The following is an 18,598-nucleotide window of genomic DNA, read 5'->3' on the forward strand; positions in this document are numbered from 1 at the left end:
TGATTCTCTAACACCCCCGCTTCATATTGCGGTATCTCTGTTGCATATCTTGTTCCGGGTGGTTACTTTCTAGATTTGCTATCTTTATCTCACAGGAAAATATACCAAAAATAAGTATTGCCTCTCTGGTTTCCCAGGAAAGCTCTTACTGACTTCATAAAGCCTCTTTTATATTTAGCTTTTGAATTGCTACTATGAGCCCCTAATGTTTCTTAAGATCCTTTAAAAACAGATTAAGGAAAACTGTGGATATCTCTGTACTTGTTTTAGTTTTTACAGTGCTGCAGATCAAAATGACTGAATTAATCACTAATCTTTCTAAAACAACTGGTTTATGTTCAGATGTCTTGCAACTTAGCAATTTTATTGGGGGATTTTATTTGGTCCCTAACACACAAAAGGTCAAACTCATTCTGTGCTGGGTGAATTCATTCTGTATGCCAGGGAAGGGAAAAGACAGAAATGAGAGGAAGCAGAGATCTCTCTGTGTAATAAGACCAAGAGATCCAGTTGCCTGCCATATTGACTGGCACCCCATCACTGCGAAGGGACATTTCCTGCCAGCTGAAAAATAGAATAGGGTAGCTACTGAACTCTTAAATAACTTTATAGATGGCACTTAATCTATATGTGTAAATCACTTCTGCATGTGTGTACACGCATCTGTGCATGCTTTCTATGCTGTCCATTTTTTTTAAAAGGGTTTATTGAGCTGTTTTGTTCCACTAAAAAGCCTGCCTCTTGGCATGTTTGCACATCTGGACTTCTGTCATGCAATTACCAAATACTATATGTCTGCAGCAGGATTTCTTCTTGCTTAAGTGGACCTTATTAATTATTGGTATTAAGGCTAATTCAGCAAGAACCACAGTATTTTCCTCTTTCCTACAGCCTGGAAAAATACCCATAACCCATTCTCTGCATGGAACATTGAGCCATTTGGATTTAACAGACTATTGTGCACATACTGACACACCTTCATGTTCTAAGCATACCATGAATTAATTGAGGTGAAGGTAACAAATCTGCCCGTTTCCCATATGATCAAGCAACAATGATTTCTACTTCGACTCAGATCAGATTAAGACTAAAATAGTATCTAAAGTTTTGGAATTTCTCTGGAGAACTTGGTGTTTATTATCTCAGCGTGAGAGGAAAAGAGAACTTTGTGAATTTCATGAACCTCTGGGAATGAAATGGGATGAGGCAGTGAGCTGGCAGAGGTAGTAGCAGTATCTCAAAATTTAACTGGAAGTGGATTTTGTGCAGATGAATCAAAGGATGAAATGCTTCATACTGCAGGATCTTATCCACAAGCAGAAGTGTGGAGAAAGTGCATTTAGTAATTTTTAGTCTATGTCATATGGTAATGGCCATATGCCTGAATTCCCATGGCTGCTGTTGCATCTAGAACTGTATATAGAATTATCTAAAAAAAAAATGTTAGCAGCAGTTTTATAGATAGCATAAGCTGAATTGTCATCGCAGTTGCTTTTGACATCTGCACCCAAACTGCTGAATGACAGCCTCCTTTAAGTGTTTGAGGGATTCAACTGGAGTGCAGAAGGTAGCCAGCTACCTCTTCTGCACTGCCCAGCCCACACTGTCCAGTACAGCTGCGTCACAGCTACAAATCTGTGTGCTTTTTATTCCATCCCCTGGCTGTTAGAATAACGTGAATTAATAGTGGGGAAAATGATGGAAAGCTGAAAACAGTAAAAATGCACTTGGAGCTGGTGTATGGAAGGCAGTCATAAGATTTGGAAATACAGAGACAGATAGGTAGAGAAAACTCTATGGGATATGGCCCCAGAATGTCACTGTCATTTCCAAGCTCTTTATTCATTCTTCACTCCTGCCCTTGTTTTTATGCATTGCCACCTGACATTACTGCTTCTCCAGTTCTTGTGGGCGGTTTTCCTTATTCTAATTTCCAAGCTGTATAAGAATTTTTTTCTTAACCCCTCTTCCTTTGCCTGTATACAAGCAGAAAGTAAAAATGGACAGTGGCTAACTTTTGCACATCACTAGGAAAAGTGAACTGCACACAACTGGGCTGTGGTCATTGACAGCGTTATGCAGAATACAGTGAAGCATTCATGTTAATCAGGCTGCCTGTCTGTAATAGCCCTCGTTCTATGGTGTTTTTTAAATCTCCCTAAAATGCATAGGTTGTGAAAGGAGGAAAAAAAAATGCAAAATTTTCGCACTAAGATTATTTTTAATAGGTAAAGATCAATTAATACTGCAGAGAGCAAGACTTGAGTGGAAAAATGGTAAATCAGTATAAGTGTTGCAGATAAGATCTGTTTTCTTATTTTTATTAAATGTGTCAAATTAGAAGGAATAAAGCCCGGCAGCAGCAGGTCTAACTGGGGAATTGACTGAAAGTAGACCAATGCATGTGTCTGCATCCTGTGAGAAGAGGCCCCCAGTCATTCAGCTGACAAGCTGGCTGCTGGCATACCAGCGAGCTTGTTTCTAAACTCTAACCTCGCAGGGGCACAAACCATGCACAGTCTCCTTGGGCAAGTAAACAAAGTTAGATTTACATGGTCCACAGAAAGTAGCTGTCTTGTCTTGTTGTCTTTGCAGAGACAGCCAGTATGGGGGCCATCAAGTGCTATCTTAAGAGCTGGGAGAGTATTCAGCTTCTACTGTTGATATTCCCAGCAATAGCTCCTAAGTGAGATGCCAGATTCCAGTTATGCTCTGTTCTGATCAATACAGTTGCCACAAGTGCCAGGTAATACAAATAATGGCTAAAATTATTGCTTTCTCACTGAAACACTCAGCATGTTCCTCCAACCTGTACAACACCCCACAAAAAAGATCTTTTTGTCAAAGATACTGCTTGACAGCAGAAGGTCTTATTAAACTAAGCAGAAGAAACTTAAGACTCACCAGACAAGAAAATCTGAATTTGCTTCTCTGGTGTAGCAAAAGCAGCTGTAAGTGAAACTTCATACTTAAGTGTTGCTTATGTGTATAGGGCATTGTACAAGTTTTTAAAAAATGATCCTAAATAAATCTGTCTAAAAGGTATATTGGTTTAAAAATAATTAGACAAGATTTTGGACACTATCAACAACTCAATTACATATTTCAGGATTCCAGATAACGGAAGTTAACATGTAAAGTTGCCGTCTTCAAAAAAAAAAAAAAAAAAAATCATTGAAAGACCATAAGCTATATCAAAGATATAAAGGAGTAAGAACTAGCAGTATTTTCATAATAATTAATACTGTCCAGTTGTTAGAGACACTTGCCTTTCTAGGTTCAAGTCTGTATTTCTCACCAGGTTCTCTGCATTATCAATTTCATAAACATCAGTATTATTTATATAACAGAACAGGATCATAATTTTTATATTTATCTGTTTTTGTGCATTTTAAATAGTTTCATGTGTATCTTGGGTTATCTGGAAGATAACTGGTAGGAAATTTTAGTCTTATATTAGATGGACAACAACTGGGTGTTTAGAATGTTATGATTCTGGGAACATCTTCAGGAAACAAAGGAGTAACATCCTATGTTATAACGTCCTAACATCAGGTGTCCTACTTCCAAGCGTTGTAACACTGAAATGTCAATATTCACAGTAAACAATGTTTCAAGAATCTACTAAAATGGAGATAGTAATGAACAATCAGAGTAAGTTTAGTAAATACAGTTCAGTGTAGCTTGTGACTGCTTAAGCATGGTATTTATTACAGGCTCTGCTCATATATAAAAAATTCTATAGCATGTGTGCCACGAAGGCCAATTTCTAGTACTAAAAAAAAAAAAAAGGATTTAAGTAATTTATCTATGCTTTGTTCTTAAATCTGCTTTTAGACAGCTGACATCCAAAAGTCCAGTACATCAGTGGCACTTGAGTCATGATTACTGATTTGTAGTTATCCAAATTAATCAAACATTTGTGGGGTTGTTTATCTATGTGTACATAGATGCTTTATTCATTTAAATACTTCACTTGGTACATCCCAGTTCTCCTATCCATGCTGTTGGTCTTCTACTTGCATCTGTGGATGTTTAAGGGTTGTCTTGTATGAAATTGCATCTTTAAAATGAGTCCCTGCTGGTTTTAAAGGTACACACCAACACGGCAAGGTGCTCTGAAGTTCAGTCCTGTAAATGGTCAGGGCTCACCTCCTGCCACCACAGCAGCTAAGAACAGAGAGGCACTCAGTTCTGGTGCCATTTCAAGCATAAATCTTTAAATCTAAGAGCTAGGAAACCTTCAGAGGCACTTTGGACTTGCACGGAAGATGCAAGCAGCTTTCTCATGATGAACACCAGTCTCTTGAGTGGCAGCTGCTGGCTTCCTGAGACCTGGCAGCTGCCTGGGTGACCACTTTGGGTCACCAGGTTTCTAAGGGGTACGTGTGTTTTAAAGGGGTAAGTGTGGTTTGAAAGCAGATACAGTGCTACTGCAGCATTGATACCATACCTCAGTAGTTACACAAATCAGCTTCTTTCTGTAGCCTGTAGCAAAATGAAGTCACAGTTTTGATTGGGCACTATCAAAATAGATATGATTATGGATTCTCAGCTATTTATATAAAAGTTAGACAGAATATGCTGCTTCAGGTTAAGAAAGTAGTAACTTGATTTGAAAAGACAAATGAAATGATGTCTTTCTGATGTCATCTTAAATTATTATTCCTCATGAAAGTTAAAAGCTGGGATCTTTCGGCTTATGACCTGGAGGAGAGAGTCTCCCCACATAGACACTGATGTCTGTGGGCTTCACTTGAGCATTCTGGTGTGGCAAAAACTATTCAGGATCCAACCAGTGTGCCCTCAGCTTCCATCCATGCAGCCTGTGGCACAGGAGAGTAAGGGACATCTCTCTGTATGTCACCAAACACATGCCTGAGGCTTGAGCCCTGCAGTAGCAGATGAGGTCTAAAGCTATCTCCATCTTTGTAATGGATGTCTCTCAGCCAGGAGGAGAGATGTTCCTCTGAGATTTACAACAAAATTAGCCCCTTGGTTTCGATTAATTTTGTTTGTAGTTGCAAAGGATGGGGTGGAAGAGAGAGAGGGTGTAACCTAACATTGCCTTGTTGTCCATGCAAAATATGACTTTGAACAACAGATTATCTTTTTCCTTCTCACTCAAGTAAGAGTAGTCAAAACCTCTACATGAAGAATGACTTTCTTGAAGATGCTAAGCCACTCTGCACCTGCTCATCAGTTTGAGTCTGAAGTTTTTAATTCCTTGTTGAATTAGTAAGTGTCCTGTAACCAGGAGATTTCTAAGATAGCTGTTCTGAGCAGTGCAAAAGGATGAAAGACTGGGAAGGAGAGAACCAAATTTTAAAACAGCTTTGTTTTTTTGCTGTCTATAAAGTTGATGCATTTGAAACAAGCTGGCACAAATTAATGTAACTAAAATTAGTAGAAACATATGCATTAGTGAATGATATTCACAGGAAGAAATACTCCTAATTATACAAACACAGAATATTGAATGTTGAAGTTCAGTGCCCTGGGCTCAGTTGCACACTTGTACCTGCCAAGACTAAAGTCAGAGGCATTATTCTAACAAATGTAAATCTGAGCTCCAAGTCAGCAAGAACTCTAAGGGGAAATCACGAAAGGGACTTTGACAGTATGCGGTATTTTTCAATAAAACATGTATTTTGGATTTTTTCCCCACTAATATGGATTTGACTGATTTTTCCCACGTGGCTAAGTGTATGACTATTTCAAGGTCTTACTACTCTTTAAGTACATACTGCATTAGCTTTATTCTATGACAAGTCATTAGAATTACCTTGAGTTGTCATGCTAAAAAGTAACCTTTAAGAACCCTATTTATAAAGTTTGAATAGACACTGAAATTGTGTATAGGTGGGTGATTTTTATAATTAGAAAGTGTGCTAAAGAAATGCTTTCATTTAATTCAAATATTTCCTTCCATCATGACTCAATAACCGGTTTAATCAACAAATTGTTTTCCTTCAGATATGGCACACGTTTTAAAGCACATGCACACTGTCAATCTGCATATTGATTTGAGGTGAGCCACACAGATTTCATGGTGAGTTGGAGGAAAGATGGAAGCTGGCTCCTGAATTAACTTTCCTGGAGGTGCTTCCCCATATGCCACTCACCATTTTTAAAACAAGTTTTTGTAAGCTTTTTTTCTAGGGAGGGAGAACGGGCATAAATCACTCCTCAGTCCTTATTTTATCTTCCTAATGGCAATTTGAGTTATTCTGGCTGTTGTTTTTAATCCAGCAGAATGCATCTTAATACCTAAGGGATGCGGAGTAACACCTAAAAAATAACCATAATAATCTAAGGGGGGAGGAATGCGAAGGGAAGGAAAGGCAGAGCACCCCGGGGAAGGAGCAGCGCTTGGGGCAGGCTCCCGGCGCGCCTTACCTGCGGGCAGGGCGGCGGAGGACGGAGCGCTGCGGCCGGCTCCGTGCAGCCCGGCGGCCGGCCCGGAGTGCGGGGCCGCCGCGCCGCGGGTTCGAGCCCGCCCCCGGCCAGCGGGGGTGGGTGGGCGCTGGGAGAGGGGGGCCCCCCTGCTAGCGCTGGCTTAACGCACGCACACATGCACACACACGCACTCGTAGGTTCCTCTAAGCAGCCTCGTCCTCCTACTGCCACTCCTCTGCTTGCTCTCGCCTTGTTCAGTTTCTAGTGGGCTTTGGGTAAACTGTGCTAGAGGGAGAATTGGCGAGGGATGTCTGCCAAAAGAGTCAGGGCAGCACTTCCCAGCATGCTGCTTGTGTTGTGGCCCTGTACCAAAGCTTGCATAAAACTTATTTTGTCATTTTCCTTCTTGCAATAGTTGCACCCTGGCTACCACGGGATGAAACTTCCATTCTTCTTTTCCATCTGATGTAGAGATGTTCTGGTGGAGGTTTCAGGTAACACTGAGTCTTTCCAGCAGTGACTGGAAGGAAAAAAAATGTTTTTTCCATTGCTTTCCTTTCTGACCTGTTACCTCTGGAGCTGTCTGCAGCCTGCATGTGCCCAGAAGTATCACTTTGGGGTAACGCTGTTCCATGCAGCACAAGATGAAAGAAAACACTTGGAGAATGAAATTCCCACACCAGGCTGTATTAGGGGAAGTAAATTCTGTCAGTTTGATATGCCAGAAGCCGCTGCCTGCAGTTAAGATATAAGGAAGAGCAAAAGAAATCCTCCCTGACAGGGTCACTATCAGCAGTACCAAAATATGGTATTGCTGGTCCAAGCTGTGGAGGAGAGATGGTTTTGACAACTGCAGTTTCAATCACTAGCATTGTTGGTTTTTTTGATGTTGATGATAAAGGCAAAGTCTGAGAGATCCCAGCCCTGCATCTTCCAGCAGTAAGTACCTTCAGATTTAGTTCCCTTTCTCTAGTGTGTGCTGGTCTCAGTTCAGTAGGCATGTGTTGTTTGCTTTTTCTTTACTTTCTCTATAAAATGGCAAGTGATGCCTCATTATAGGAGGCTGCTTTGACACCACGTGCCTGCTGTTGCTGCGCTGGAAGCTTGCCCCAAGGTACACGACATGGAAAGGGCTGGCGCCCAGAAAGGAAAAGCACATCTCTGGCAAAGTGGAGCGTATTTCCTTGCTGCTTTGTGCCTTTCTGTTACTGTTATTGCCTAAAGCCCTTATTTATTACTGCATCTGTGGGCAGGAGAAATTAGAAATGTAAAATCCCACATTCTCTGCAAAAAACTGAATGCTGATCCAATTATAAGTCAAGAATATGTGCTGAGTGTGCCTGCTCTGGGGTAATCCTCCCCCCATATCTCTTGTTTGAACACACTCTAACTGTAACATGTTTAGTGTTTATCTTTAATCAGTCAAGCAGAAAGCTTGAAACCCAGTGGGGAAAAAAAAATAAATCCCTGATTGTTTCTATTGCAGAGCAGCTGCAAGGAGGAGAATCAGCAAACTTGGTCCCATGTGGCATTTCATAGCATTAGAACTGAGAAAATGGCCTTAAAGACTATTCTATTACCAACTGGCATAGAAACAATGCTGATGTTTATTATTCCCAATAGTACTCCAAGAACAGATTATATCTAATGGATAGTATCAGAAATTCTGAAAATTCTAGGGAACTTCTCCCATCTAAATCTTAAAACCTATTTCGAGTTCCCACTAACTAAAGGTCATAATTTAAATAGAATGAAAACAGTCTCTGAAAATTTGAAGTATGCTGTTTCAGTTGTCAACACTCAAATGGAAAAATCTGAAAAGTAATCCACTTTCAAGGAAGTGAAAATAGACACCTGTCTGACTATCAAGCTTTTTAAAAGACATCAAGGCAGTTGAGATGCATTTGACAATCCCGTGCAGTGTGCATTCCCTCCAGAGAAGAACACGGAGCAGTAGCTGCCACTGAGACTTGAGATCACCTGAAATAGCACCCAGGCCATGAGCAGTGTGACGGTGTCTGCTGGAGAGAAGCAGGTAAATGACAGTCTTAAAAATGAATTCAGTTCCCAAGACAAACCAACATAAGGTTTTAGGCTGTGTGAAGTCTGTTAATATAAAACTAAAGTTCATGTTGGTTTGTCTAACCCCGGATTAGGCAGGTCCTTCAGAATGCCTGTGGTTGTTGCACCATCAGCAAGGGCTGTGCTCCCTCCTTCTGCAAAGCCCGTGCCCTTTCCCATTGTAACAGTGGGACCTCTGAGGTGCCAAACCCCCGTCACCTGCCCTTGAGTTAGTCCCAGAGCAGGACGGCTCAATTATTAACCCAAAGCTCAAGTCTTTGAATAGAGCTATTCATAGGCTGGGAAAATCAGCTGACTCCATCCTCAGTCTGGTAAAGACTAATGAAATTGTTTCAGAGCACACACAAAATCTGGCTGTCCACAGTAAGAAATCATCTAACTCTACACATTTAGCCCTCTGCATCTGTATCGGGTAAGTTGTTTTTTAGTAGTTTTTCATTATAAATAGCAACCTCAGGGGTTGTTGTAATCTGCATTGCTGATTAAAAAGCATTATAATCTGTAATGACTTTCAATAGCTGTCATGCTAAGAATAATAGAAAATATAGTGAAATCCTAATATCCCTGAGAATCCTGGAGATGTATTAAATTGTGATCAGCAGGCTGGCTATGGGTTTTTAATTGCTTGAACTGCTTGCTCAAGAATAGATTACCCTTATAAATAAGCCAATATCATCATCATTTAATCAGATTGATACACGAAATACTTAGTGATGTATCATAAACCAGAACATCCCCATTTTTAATTACATTAACATTTCATTAGTATCATTCTTGAGATGTTAATGCAATGGTAAATGCGTGGAATTCTAACTAAGCCAGTCCTGAATAAAAGCAGTATTTGTGAGGACCTGAAAGTGAGACCAAATAATACAATTCTGTTCCTAAGCTAAATGCAAAACAAAAAAGTTTGAGAATGCCCAGTGACACATAGAACTGATTTAAATCTTTCAACTTTAATGAGCCAATATGTAATACTGATGTTGAGGACTTACAAAATCTGCTAATTGGATAATATCTATTTGATATTACTATGAACTACTCTTTCATTATAGAGTGCCCCAGTGAGTGTAATGGAATGGCTGCAAATAACACAATAAAACATCCTCCATCTTTAGAATTCTTTAGGAAAAAGTTTTCTGGTTAATATATATTGGAAATAGAGGGAGAGTCAGTTAGTGTCCTAAAATATATGGACAAACATTCCTACTTGAGTATAGACCCTGAAAATCTAAATTCTTATACCTAATACAGACTGCATGAATAGTTGCATTGAAGTGATTATTATAATTCTCAGTGACCCGAAGGCCATGTACTCTGCAACTGTTCCACTTTATTTGAGTGAAAATAAAGGAAATAGAAAATAGTTCAAAATCTAAGAATTCAGTCTTCTCTTTTGTATCTTGCTGACCAGTCATACAGAAAGGAATTTTTGAGTGTTACCTGCAGGAAGAGAGACACAACACAATCATTGTTTGAGTATTGGATGTTTTCAACATTTTGTTTTAGACCTATCTAGGACTGAAATTTCTCTGCTCTCAGTAAGCTTTTACTTGTCAAGCAAACTTAGTATTTCACTTCTCACCTCTGTGTTTCACTGAAGTCACTGGGGCTTAATGGCTTGCTTTAATGTTCGCTCGACCTCTTGTAGGATTACTCATATGCTGAAATGTTGTTACTGAAGTTGGGGCTCTACTACTCTGCCTTTCAGCCTGGAGCGCTGTGGTTCTGTTACCTCAATGGATGCCACTATTTGCAGCCAGGATGCATCTCACATGTGAACACCTTCAGCTCAGGTCGTAGCATTCTGGCACTTTGTTAACCTTTACTCCTCACAAGTAGTGTCAAAGCACTCCAAGGGGATACCACCCCGAGGGCAAGGCAACTTCACCTGAAACCATTGTTTCTCTAAAGGCTGTTTTGAAAAGCACATATTTTGGGTTGTATTACTTGTCAGTTGCTTTACAGCAGTAAGGATGTATTTGGCATAGCTTTGTTAGCTCTTGCTACACTATTGAGTATGTCCAGGTGCTGGCTTTAATGAAGTACTTATGTTTCCATTATGCCCAGAATAATGTCAATACTTAAGAATTAGATGAAATGAGTGAAAGAGCTGAAATGAAGACACTGGATTTGATTATCTCGGGTAATTGATTTTTCTTTGTATGATTCTGTCAATGCTTGAAAGGCCAGGTGGATTAACCGATTCTGTCAAGAACAGACAGGCTTGTGCTAGCCTTGCATCATATACAATTTTCCAGTTTATTAGGGCAGTGGAAATGTGTAAGCCTCTGGCTGTGATGCGTCTTGCTGGCTTGAAAGACGTGGCTTGACAGGTTTTCTTACCAGCCCAAAATGCTCATTTTTAATTGTGAGCAGAATGTACCTGTTCAGCTATCGATTAAAAAGCCTCAAGCTAGTGCATTGCTGAAACATCAAGACAGTTTTCACCATCCCCATTACTGCAGAGAACTGTATAGATATTAATGCACTACATCAACATTATAATGTCTCTAGCCTGGGCCATGATAAATACACTTGAGTATAGGTAGGAAACCCCAGCTGTAAGTAGAACCAGGAAGAGGTGTGAGGCACCAGACGTGGGAACTGCCTGGCCAAACAAGTTCACTGAGTTGCTGTTATGCAGTCCTAGTGGTAAAGGCCAAATCACTGGAAAATGGTTGACCTTTCTTCCCCAAAGCTGGGGTTGTTATTGAACCTTTCCTACTCTTTATGATAGTAGTTCTCAGAAGTGCCACTTTCTGCTCTCTCCTGCTCATGCTCTGTCTACCTAAAGATGCCACCAATGTTCATGACTGTACATGATCACTTTCTATTATCAGCTACGCAGGTATGAGACATGCTAAAAACTTAAGAACTATACATCAAAGGCTCGCTTCTTAAGCCCTACCTGCTGTGTGATCTGAGCAAGATGAAAAGGATTGATGACATAATATTGAAATGCTGCTTTAACAAAAAATACTGTTTTCCAGCTCAAATGGGGTTGCACTGTGCTGTGATTACATGCCCCAAGGGTCCATCTGTTTACAATTTAGTTTATACCTCTGTAATCTTTCAACGCATGACATGATGTTGAGAAGATCACGTAGAAGCTTGTTTCTTTTACAAGGAAAAAAAAAACTTATTTTGTTTCTTTCTTTATTTTCAGCATGAGCCATGAGTTCCAACTGCTAATGTACTCCCAAGTTTGAAAAAGCAAATTGAGGAACCACACAAATTTTTTTTCTAAAGCTGGCTGTGTACTACCCCATAATCAAACTCCTATGTGTTCTTAATTGGTTCTTAATGTACCATTTATTAAGAGTTAGGCTATGTATAAACAGAAAAGGTGTTTAACAGTGTTTACTTTAAAATTTACTTATGAATGTGGAGACTGTTTCTAACAGGTGCTTGTTAAATTTCCACTTATGAAAGCATACAAGAAGAATAAGACAATAGCCTACTAAATATACGATTGTAATTTAAAGGATGTTTATCAAATTAAAATGCAATGTTTGCTTTTGTCTTCATTATGAATATGCTGTGTATAACCCCCAATTATGTAGAAATTCTAAGCCATACTGTGTATTTAGGCCAATAGCTGGTGAAGTTAAACTTTACCAATGTAGGCAATGACAACGTTATTTTTTGATTGGGAATAACTCTTTGTAAGGCTGTCAGTTTATAGCAGGATTTCCAGGAAAAGAAAATTCATTTTAACCTCAAAATAAACTTCCTGAATTTCTCTAAAAAGCTTTGTTAGGGGAAAATTCATAGACCACAGAGAAATAAATCCATAAATACATAAGCTTGGCTTTATGGAAGTTTGGAGCAGCAGGTTCCTCAAGTACATGATTTGCTAGAGGTATACTTCAGTGCCACACAACTGCACTTGTAGTACTCATGCTGAATCCTGGCTGTGGAAAAGTGTTGGGCAAAGGTGTTGACGCTTTTCACCAGATGCTTCCGTAGTCCTCTGGGGAGGGCACAGACAATCCATTCAGCATTAAATGTCTGCTATAGTTTGCAATAAGCAGGGTGATATAGCCTAGGCAGTGTTAAAGCAACACAGCATTGGAAAAATCTCAGATGAGATCTGTCTTCATTAGAAAAACATCATAAGAGTCTTTTTTTAAACCACTGGGGCATACTTATGTCTCAGCATTCCTGGAGCTATTCAGATTGATAGTTTCAGATCTGTATAAAGAAATCACTATCATGATGTTCTGTCTTTCTCAGGTTCTTGTGCAATGTATGGAAATTATGCCTCAATTCCTGTGATTTTTGAAATTACAGGCTATGCTGCTAGCTCACAAGTGAATGAAATAAGTACAGAGTATCAGGCTAGATTACAATCCTAAACCTAAATATCCATATTTTAAAAAACCATAAAAGGATCTGACAGATTACTGTCATGTTTTAATGTATCTGAACTTCAGGTCAATACAGAGGACTTCCACATCTTCCACATGTTCCTATTTAAATCAGAAGCAAAACTTTAATCTGGGTAACAATAGACCTTAATTCCACAGGAGAAACTGTTATCTCTATTATCCTCAAGGCAAAAGTGTTTTAAATTGCCAAAAGACCATGTGAGAAATGTATAATTATGTTCAAATCTCTTTCCATTTTCCTCAAGAATACATGTGGAGTTACCTTAATTCAAAAAAATATAATATGTCTGATCTATTAAACTAGAATAAAAAAATAATTCTGAGAACAGAAAATGCCAAAGGCAGTTTGAAAGGAGTTAGATATACATGTACTAAAATATTTCAGTAGAAATTAATGTGAGTCAATGTCTACAGTGATCTTAGGTGTCACATGAATTCAAAATCATACAGTAATTGAAGGAAATGGAGTGAATTATCTTCAGTGTCTGTTTTATTGAACTCAGCGGAGAAAACTCGGCAGAGAATGAAGTTCAAGCCTACTAAATGAACCTTCCTTGGGATGTGCAGTACTCACATTACGCATCACTTACATGTTTAAAAAGCATACCTTTAGCTGTATATGTACTCTTAAATTTGGTAAAAGACTAAAAATAACATCTAAAAATTGAACTGTAGCTGTCAGAGCCACAAGTTTTTTGAAAGTATTTGTATTTTTAACTTAAGACTATTTATTCCAAATATAGGTTTGGGTGTTGTTTTTTGTTTTTTCTTTGGGGGGGGAGGGAGGAGAAGGTGTGTTTTTCCCAGCCTAATCACTCCTGGTGTTTTCTTATTATTCTACAGTACTGTTTGTCCTGCATTTTCTTTATCTTTTGCTCTTTAAGTGTATTTTATTAAAGGCTTGCAAAGTTGCATTGAAATTTTAATACCTCAAGTTGAAGAATTACTGTTAAACTCCTGGTCTAATTTACATGATGATATAACAAAGTTGTATACAGATAATTTTACAATTCCATTTCCAGACTATGGGAATTCTGCAGTGCTGCGCTGAAGGGGGAGCCTAGAAAACAGCGTATTTTGGCCAAATACCCATAGCAGGTGTATTCACCTCAGTGGAAAAACAAACCTTGATGCTTGGCTCTGGGATGAGAGTAGACAGCTGGAAAATGGAAACTATTTGTACCTAAATTATGAGGAGCGAGATTATGAAAGCCCAGTTCCTGTATTTGGCCCATAGCTGGGGTCTAAAAAGGGGTCTGGGTTCTGTGCTGATGTTTTGTCCCGACTGGGGTATCAGCAACAACTCTTGAAGTTTGTGCTCCTTAAAGGCCAGATAAGGTTCAGTTCAGGATTCCAACTTTCTTCTGGGAAGAAGGCAGGATACTGAAAGATCTGATTTTCCCTTTTGTGTTTATTTTTGAATAAGTCTATAAATTTGAAACTAATCATCTATCAAACCTGAGTCAAATTAGTGTATTCAAAATTAATTACTGGGAACTTTGAGGCTAATGTGTGTAGGCAATGACATATATTTTATTTCCTTAAACAACTAGATTGAAAACTCAAAACTGCAGGATTAGTGAAATAAAACATTTAAGATTTTGTCAGGTCTGTAATGACAGTGTGATTACGTAATGTCAATTCTGCACTGTCAAGAGAATAAAGTATAATTTCAATAGCTAATGTGCTGATGTTTTTGAAGAAGCATCAGTTTTATCTCTGAAGTAAACTAAAGCTTTTGGGGAATTTTATTAAAAATGAAAACAATGTACACCTTTAGCACTTGGAAAAGCTAAAATTTAAAATAAGGGTAACTTTTAAAGTTGTACTAAGTCTATTCTGCATGTGATGTTCTTCCGTACTTTGTGTACTGAAATATATTATCCGCAACTACTTCAAGTAGCTACAGACCTAAAAAATTTGAGAATTTGCCTCCTGGAGGTAAAATAATGTAGAATACTGTTTGCTTTCTGTGAGGTAAATTTACTTTAAATGAATTCCTCTACTTCCAATCATATAAAATAGCAAATGTTAAGGAAAACAATTTATTTACAATATATTAATATATTTTAGGCTTATGGTGTAACATATATGAAATGTGAGGGTATTGGCTCAAGTTGCAATTCTAGTCTAATTAGTTTTGTGTAGTCAGTTAGTACTACTTGTGAAATTTTTTTCTAGGATGTTATTTTCCTGGTCACTTTCAGACAAATGTGAAAAGAAAATGAAAATGTGGGTTCAGATGAAAAAAAAAAAAAAAAAGTGTTGTCACCTTTATTCAAGGATTACCTCCTTGATGCTGTTACATCTCTATGACTGTCTTCTTGAAGGGTGTATAATGTTTGTTACTAAGCAACTGCAGACATAAACATGGACAGGAGATGGGGATTGTACTGTTTTATACCCTGAACATGAACAATTGATTAAGGGAATACAGACTATACAGGGAAGAAGATCTGGTCTTGATATAAGTAAAAGCTATTCCCAAATGTTTCTGAAATTATGGGTTTTGTATCTCTTAAGCAAATCACACAAACTTGAGCGAGTGAGAAATCACAATTGATTCCAAGGTAGATACTTTAAAACAGGTACTCTGTTGAACCGATTCAAGAGCTGCCTTAAAGGTAAGAAAATATATAAGTATTTAAATTATAGAGGGTAATGATAGCTAAAGTGTCCATTAAGTATGCCAGCAAAACATGAACTGTAACATTTTAAAATCAAATATGTTATACAAAAGTGGTTCTTGTAGACTGTTTTTGTATGCTTATACCAAGTGGGGAAAATGAAAGTTACTTGGTTCTGATTTCTCAGCCAGTGTATATCTATGAAAAAGACATATCAAACTTCTTCATTAAGAATATTTGCCATTGTAATTGTTTGTCAGTCTGTCTTTATATACTGTCTCCCTATATCCAAAGAGGAGCCTCAGCAGAGCAGTGCAAACTTTATTGGTGTAGGTGCTTCAACTTTTTATTTCCTGCAAATGTGACACTGCTTGTAACAGCAACACACAGTGGATGGGAGACAGGTTTATGTCTCACAAAGTGAAGTCAAGATCACTTGAGGCTCTCTTTTTCTGAAAGGAGGAAAATGCTCGCATTGATGATGATTTGCTGTTCCTGCTGAGGGTGGCAGTGTGGTATCATCCTCAGAACGAGGAAAACCCTGCTCTGCTTCAGCAATCCCCACTGTGGGCTGAAGGTGCACATAAATCCTGCAGCCTAGGAGGCTGGCTCACAGTAATTACAGCTAACATAATGAGGCCTAACTCAGGTGAGGTGCATACAACAGCATCTGTAAATACAGTGAAGTCATGAGAGAGACTGGCCAAAGCAAGGTGTGTGGGGGGTGGGGGGGGGATTATCACAGTCAGGGATGGCAATTCCACCCCCAGGGAAAGAGCAACTGTTTTGCTTGCAGGGGAAATGCTTTTCCCAAGGCGGATATAAGGGGTTTGTGGCTTTGCAGCTGTGGAGAGTCTGAAGCCAGCCTGCCAGTACATGTAAACAGCTCCTACAACTTAAAAAGCTTGCATAAAGCACTGACACACCTCTGAAAATGGCTGATGTACCCGCAGGAGCAGGGCAGGTAGACAGGATAGTGATGACTCTTTGTTTAACTATGGACTGATTTTTGAAAATATGTGGAATGTATCTACGTTATTGACTGCTGATGAATTCTGTTTATCATCAATGTTTTATTTACACGTGCAATAGCTTACTTCAGCTAGTGGCTTTATATAACCAAGGATTTCCTGGTAGTTGTTTACTTATCTCCTTATCTAATCAGTTCTCTGTATTGTGAACAGTTCTGCTGTTTGAATGTTGATCAGTATTTGGGTAGCTCTCAAGTGCTTTAAGAGCTTTATAATCAATATTTATATTGTTACCTTTAAACCAGCTCTTTAGCAATATTACTACATTTAAACACTATTTAAGTGAAGTATTGTAAGTGCCAGTGCTGTTTATGCTAGCCAAGGCATTTAAATAGTGGAATTATTAATGTACCCCATGCAATTAAGATACCCAAGACCTGTAGCCCCAGGCAGGCAGCCCTGCTTCCTAATTGCAGCTCAAGCTCTTCCTGCTGTGGTGCTGGCAGCCTGAGCCTGGTGTCACCCTGCTGGGAGAGCTGCTGCTGGAGGGCTGTTGCCTCTATAAAGTTGTTGAGATTTAAGTTCTGTTGGAGCAAATGCTCTGATAAAGCTCTAAATACTTATTTTAATGTGTTAGTGAAGACATTTTTTTAATCTCAAAATTATGTCTAAAAAATTAGTTTGTTGGATTAGTTAAAACTTTAACTGACATGTGCAATGTCACCTTGACACTTTAAATCAGCAGCTTAGTAATGAGGCTGTACAAACATCTCTGGAGATTAAGTGAGCTGTCATTGCATTCAGTCTAGAACAAGAATACTGCAGTCTTCACAATGGGGAAAAAAAAAATGTTAAAAATGCTTAAATGGGTTAGGTGAACTTCATTGTGAACTTTTAGGTTCCTGTTTCTGCAGTGTGATCACCACAGTGTGATCACCAGGTGAACATGCATAATTGTTATACTACTTTCTCAAAGAAAACAAGTATTTTTGCTGTAGTGCACATCAAAGACTAGCTTTGAATGCATGAACTAAACAAACCTTGCATGACGTGGTAAATTAGCATTCAATGACCAACATGTTTTCAAAATAACTGAAAACCTTGGGTTTCACTCTGCTTATAAATTCTTTGTTTGAATGTTTTCTGCAAATTATATTTCAAAGTCTTAAGCCACCATAGCTGCCTAAATTTGAATAGCCTAGAAAGTCATTCTACCTGTGACAGAGTTTTTGTTTACTTTCCTTAAAGAAATTATGGTCATATTTGCAGTAAAATTCTTGAAATATTTCTAACTTCTTTACATCTGTAGATTTTTCTTTAAATTTATTTCCATTTGCACAGGACATCTTTTAGAAGCAGGCCATGGTACAAACTCAGAGTATATGTCAGGATAGATCTCTCCCATGCCTTTCTAACCCATGCATTGCTGCTTGGCCATGTAAGGGACAGCCCACAGGGCATGCTGCCTGCTAACTCTCAGATGCTCATGTGCACAGCCTTGGGCAAGCGCTGTCTGAGTTTCCCTGAGTGCTTTCAGTCCCAAAGGGATGTTTGTTTCCAAGAAACTGCATACATCCTGCTCTGATTAAAAAATACAAAGAACATTTTGGTGAGGACAACTAAGGGACATGCATGCAACCCTGGAGGGCACTGTGCTTTGGGTGCACTGTGCCTGAATACAATCCCACCTCTTCCTCCCTCTGAGGAAACCACAGGCCTGGTACAGACTCATGGTCTTGTAACAACAAATCCCAGTGTTCTCTTGCTTCTTGTTTTATTTTCTCTTTTCTGTGGGAGAAACTAAGGTCTATAAACACCCTGAATTAGAAGACTAAAGAAACAGGCAATCAAAGCATGGTTTGATCCCAGATTTTTGGCTTTTGCCAAGAATCTCAAGTAGTCTACAGAGAAATACTCCTTGTATATCTCTGAACCTTAGTGAACCTCAACTTCTAAATGTTTGAATGTTTATCTGCATTCAGTGCCTGCTGGTCTGCTTGCTCCTCAGTGGCTGTGCAGAAGCATAGTTAATATAGTTAATGTCTTATGTGGTGGCACTCAAAGGAGGTGACTTGGCTGCCATTTGTTTTGAGTTTTCAGCTCTTGCCTGAATGACTGGGTGTTC

General features: G+C 38.9%; 1 protein-coding gene across 2 annotated transcripts in view; it reads left to right on the forward strand.

The window, feature by feature from the left end:
- The window catches only part of ENTPD1 (ectonucleoside triphosphate diphosphohydrolase 1), a 66,981-nt gene that overhangs the window by 6,380 nt on the left and 42,003 nt on the right, over nucleotides 1-18,598 (forward strand). The window contains exon 1 of one of the 2 annotated variants that reach the window (XM_068688186.1): nucleotides 8,763-8,893. The exons of the other annotated variant lie outside the window; for it this stretch is intronic. The gene's annotated coding sequence lies outside the window, so the exon portion shown is untranslated. Of the gene's footprint in view, nucleotides 1-8,762; nucleotides 8,894-18,598 lie in introns of those variants that run through there. 2 annotated transcript variants of the gene reach the window in all.

Source organism: Anas acuta, chromosome 7 (assembly GCF_963932015.1).
Source record: "Anas acuta chromosome 7, bAnaAcu1.1, whole genome shotgun sequence".
In the NCBI taxonomy this organism is placed as follows: domain Eukaryota; kingdom Metazoa; phylum Chordata; class Aves; order Anseriformes; family Anatidae; genus Anas; species Anas acuta.